Genomic DNA, 5,689 nt, shown 5'->3' on the forward strand with positions numbered 1-5,689 from the left:
CTCTCGTGGCCGTTCTCGATCTCGTTCACGGTCTCCGCGGGGTGACTCGCGAAATTCTTCTTCTCAAGCTGCATGATCTCATACTCGTGGACCACGTCCGGAACGTCGCGGAGAAGGTTGGCGCGGGGCTCCCACGTATCATGTTCTGGGGGATAACCGAGCCAACGTACCAAGTAGCGGCGCGCGGTCGGAACCGCGCGAGGAACACGACTACGGACGTTTCGTTGAGCGGTCGAGCTGTGGGGATCTTCGTGGTCAACGATACGCTCCACAATCCAGCGCGCATCACCCACCGAGTCAATTATCGGTGGTGGGACTTCACGATACTACGGCGTACGCCCTGTACGTTCAGGGCGAGGTGGAGGCAGCTTCGAACCGTGCGTTGGACGCTCAGGTTGGGGCTAAGCGGGCGGAAGATCGTGCCTGGCGGGCTGAGCAGATCGCGTCGGAGCTTCGGCAGTCGAATCGGGAGCTGTTATCTCGCCTACGGGGATGATAGACACATGTGCTTGGCTCTGCCCAGCAGGGATATCGTCCGCGAGAGCGGGCGCCAGGGGCTGACGGGTTTCTGGCGCGTCAGGCTCGTCGGGCTGGTCGACCGACGCATGCTCCGTCTGCTGGCTCGAATCAGGAATCGTCGCAGGGAAGTACCGCTTGAGTCGCCCGACGTAAAACGTCGGGTGGAGTCTAAGTGACGACGGGATGTCCAAGGTGTAGGCGTCGCCCACAGCCTTGGTTACACGAAAAGAACCGATGAAGCGTGGGGCAAGTTTGTTGGCGCCTTAGGTTGGTCACGGCGGAAGCGCGGATTCCCTCGGTCGATAGGAGAACGCGATCTCCTATCTTGAATACATTCATGTTCTTTCGACCGTGCTTATCAGCTTGTTCCTTTTGCTTGTCCACTGCGTTCTGCAGTGCGTCGCGGACGAACCTTGCGATGGATTGCCTTTGCATGACGAATTCCGCAACTGCCGAGCGATCGGCAGGAAGCACCGAGGGTTTCGGTGTATAGTTTGCCGTGGTAACTTCTTGCTCACGAATCTTGCTGCCTGGATCGATCAAGTTCTGCGACGTCCATCTCGTTATCGGAGATATTGGTTGAAATATGAAGAGCCAGACCCATAATCAACCAATAAGGAGTTGACGTGTATTTGAGTGGTCAGGGCAAGCTGCCCTGGACCTAAAAAAAACAGAGTTGATTTTCCTTCAGACTAAGTACTTGGTTTCAGTATCACTGAACTTGTACGCTTCCTCATCACTACGTGTAAGCAAGTAACGGACACCCCAGGCCCGTTACACCTGGTAGCACTTTGTAGTCCTTCCCATGACCAAGTTCACGATGAGCCAAGGTATGACGTCTGAAACTCCAGGGCCGACCCTGGAACATGCTGCTTTCCCTCATCTCACTCGTGTCGAGTGGGAAGCCCTTCACCGCCTCGCGGCGGTGTCTGGTGAGGCTGTAATCGCGTCGCTGCTGAGCTCAGCGACGTCCGACCAACAACGCCAAGCAGCCCAAGAGTTCATGGAACGCGAGCTAGCCGATGCGAATCGGCGAGCAACAACTCCCGCGCGTTCCTCGAAAAATGATGTCGTGAAGCTAGAGACGTCTACCTACTCCGGTGAAGGAGCGAATCGCCTCCCGCTGAACCGGTGGTTTCGCGAGGTCGACATCGCGATTGCTTCGAGAATGATCGAAGCGCAAGGGACAAAGGTCAATTTCTTATTGTCCCGGTTGTCCGGGAAGGCCAAGGAATGGGCCCTCGGTAAACTTGTCGTTGATCACGACGCATTCCCCACTCTGGAGTCTCTCCAGAAAGATCTCAGGCTCGCGTTCGAGCCACCTCAAGACGAATCCCGCGTGCGTGCCGAGTTCTTCGCCCTTCGTCAGGGCAAAATGACTATGCGCGACTACGTTCAAAAGACTCGCCACCTCGCGTCATGCATCGTGACAAATCCGATTGACGCAGCATCGTAGGTCCATGTATTCGTATTCGGCATGCGTGAAGGCATGACACGGTACTGCCTGACCCGAGCGGAACCTTCCTCTCTCGAGGAAGCATTCGCCCTCGCGCTACGCGAAGACTACGTTGTGGCGGCGTCTTACGCGCGCGCGATGTCAACGGCAGCTCGTGAGTCAGCCCCCGAGCCCATCGAGATCGACGCGATTGACGCATCGAATAATCATCGTCAGTCGACTCCTCGTGGGCCCAACGGCCGTCCTAATCGCCCGCTCACTTGCTTCCGCTGCCGGAAGATCGGTCATCGCGCGGCGGAATGCCGCGCGCCAGCGCCGGTACTCGCGCACACCGCTGAAGTCTCACCTGCCGTTCAGTCAAAAAACGGTCAGGGTCAGTAGGTGCGGGGCGCCCTACTGGCTGGAATGGAGGTCCGGGCCCCCGGTGGCTACCCAACCTTCTAGCCCTCCTGTGCTCCACGCACACTTTAATGCCACCACCACGTCGGGCGACTCGAGGCTGATCATCGTCAGTCTTCATGTCGCCGGCGCCCGGCGACACTTCGCGCGCTCCTGGACTCAGGAGCGTCGAATAACTTCTTTCGCGGAATCGTGCTTATCGATGCTTCCAAGAGAGATCGCAGTCCGTAATGGTCGAAGTCAGGTCGTCGTCAAACTTGCTGACGGAAAGACCCGCCGCGTTGCGCGGCGCGAAATCACGTTGCCATACACATTCGACGGCTTCCGCAGCAACGACGACTTCCTCGTGATTGAGATGAACTACGCGTTCGACTGCATCTTGGGTATCCCGTGGTTGTCACGATATCAACCAGAGATTGACTGGTTGGCTCGGTCGGTTAAACACCGCTCTGGCTTCGATGTGAGTGAGGTGTTCACACACCTCCTGGTTGCCCAGAAGGACTGGCCCCATGTCAGGGTCGTGGACCGGTTGTCCACAATGCAGGTTGAGCAGAGAGCGAGCGATGGCCCTCTCTGTTTGTCTTGCACAGCGCTGTTTGCGCGGAAACCCCTCGCTGCGAAGCGAGGTTGTTAACACTTTGGCGGTAGAGCAGGGGCTCCCGCAATCCGAGCAGGCGGTCGAGCATGAGTTCCCGTCACGCAACACGACGGTCGAGCATGGGTTCCCGTCACGCAACACGGCGGTCGAGCATGAGTTCCCGTCACGCAACACGACGGTCGAGCATGGGTTCCCGCAACACACCAAGGCGGTTGAGCATGGGCTTCCGCAAAACACTCTAGCGGTTGAGCAGAGGTTCCCGCAACGCGATTCGGCGGTCGAGCAGTTGGAGCTCCCGTCATCCACAGCGGTGGTCGAGCAGTTGACACCCCCACCGGCTACGACGGCGATCGAGCAGGGGCTCTCGCCAGTCGATGGCGCGGTCGAGCATCGAGAGCTCCCGCGCACTACCGACACGGTTGATGGTGCCCCTCCGTGTCTAGAGGGGGGTGATCCCTCGTCCAGCGATAGCGAGTCTTCTGTCTCGAGCAGCGGTTCGAGACGCCGCAAGAAGAAATCCAAGCGACGCCGCCTTAAGCGACGTGGTCAGCCCACCGCCGATATCGCAGTGAATGAGTCCATACACGTCCTGGAACACGTGGAAGGAGGCGTCGTTCGCTCACGCACACTTGACATTGAGAGCCCACCTCGCGAAGCTTCTTCCATCACACGCCTTCCGGGTCTTTCCTGGAAGCATTTTCTGCGCGATCTGAAGTCAGGAGACATCGGGCAGGTCTGCTTGATCACCGAGTCTGCCTCGGCGGAAGAGATCCACACGGTCGCTACCGACAATCTTCCACTTCGTCCAAAGAACGCTGAGCCGAAGTCGGCGCGCGAAGAGCGCTTCGCTGCCCAGTCGTGGGAGTCACTCCGCGACTCGGGCAATCCAGTATACGACACCGTCCGCGAGTTCGCGGATGTTTTTCCCGACAAGATTCCAGCTGAGCTCCCTGCTGACAGAGGCATTCGCCATGAGATTGATCTCACGCCGGGTTCCAAGTACTGTGTGACGCGACAGTGGCCCCTCCCACGCGATCAGGTAAAAGCCATTGACGACTTCTTCGAGAGCCGCCGCAAAGCGGGTCACGTGCGCGAGAGTACCTCGCCACACTCGAGTCCGACGTTCTGCGTGAAGAAAGCCACGGGTGGTTGGCGCATTGTTCACGCTTTTAACAAGCTAAACGACGCCACCATTCCAGCACAAACGCCGATCCCTCGGAAGGATATGGTACTTGACATCATGGGCCGCAGTGTTATTTTCAGCACCATCGACCTGACCGATGGCTTCTATCAGATCTTGATGCGACTCAGCAACGTCCCGCTCACAGCGGTGAGCACTCCCAGCGGGATGCTGTGGGAGTGGCTTGTCATGCCGCAGGGCCTGAAAAACGCACCAGCCACGTTCAATCGCATGGTTTCCCACGTTCTGCGCCCACTTCGCGACTTCGCTCCGAGCTACTTCGATGACATCTTCGTTCACAGCCGCGCTGAGGACGATCTCAGCGCCACAGAAGCTCACTTAAATCACTTACGACAAGTGTTCCAAGTCATGCGCGAAAACAAACTGTACGCGAACTTGAAGAAGTGCATCTTCTGTGCCCCGGAGATTCCGGTGCTTGGCTGTTATGTGAGCAAAAATGGTGTCCGAGCGGATCCTGAGAAGGTCTCGTCCATTTGTGCGTGGCCCACGCCGCAGAATCAGACTGAATTGCGTCAGTGGCTTGGCCTCGCAAATTATCTCCACAAGTACACGAAAAATTATGCTGGCCTGATCCAGCCATTGTCTTCATTGCTGAAGAAAGACATCACGTGGTCGTGGACTCCCGAACATCAGTCAGCCTTTAATGCAGTGAAGAAAAGCTTGGCGGAGGCCCCAATCCTGGCGCTTCCAGATGATGCAAAGCCATTCCACGTTGTTTGCGACGCGAGCGACTTCGCCTTCGGCTGTGCACTGAGGCAGTTCGACGACGAAGGTCGCGAACGCGTCGTGAGCTACCAATCCAGACAGATGAAGCCCGCTGAGAAGAACTATCCGGTCCACGACAAGGAACTCCTTGCGATGCGCTACGCACTGATCAAATTCAGAGTGTACTTACTCGGTGAGCAGACATTCGCGATCTACACAGATCACGCGTCGCTGCGAACAGCGACGAAGAGCCCTCATCTCTCTCAGCGCATGGCACGATGGCTGTCATTCTTCTCCGAGTACAACTTCGTCGTTCACTACAAGCCAGGCAAGAATAACATCCTTGCGGATGCCCTATCTCGGCGCCCCGATTACGATCCACGCCGAGATTTGGGTCGTCAGTTACTTGAAGACGCGGACGACGACGAATTGGACTGCGCCACATGTGTGGCTGCAGGTGTGAACCTGATGACGGCGGTATCTCCAATACTTCCCCTGCGGGAAGAGATCTCTGCCGCGTATCGAGATGACTCGATATATGCCGGTATCCTGGAACACCTTCGCACACCAAGTGATGCCACGCTAAAGACACTGAGCCGCTCCACGCGCGACCAGATTCACAGATACCAACTTGACGGTGATCTACTGATGTACAGTATCGATCGATTCGATGCTCCTCGCGTCGATTGTCCCCAACGACCCCGATCTACGCGCAAGAATTATACACGGAATTCCATGGACGCTCCAGTGGGTGGCCACTTGGACGTGAGAAGACTTTACGCAGGCGGTATCCCGGCGACTTTCTAACTGG

The sequence above is a fragment of the Phytophthora infestans genome, genomic scaffold, assembly GCF_000142945.1.
Source record: "Phytophthora infestans T30-4 supercont1.9 genomic scaffold, whole genome shotgun sequence".
NCBI classification, from domain to species: Eukaryota; Oomycota; class Peronosporomycetes; order Peronosporales; family Peronosporaceae; genus Phytophthora; species Phytophthora infestans.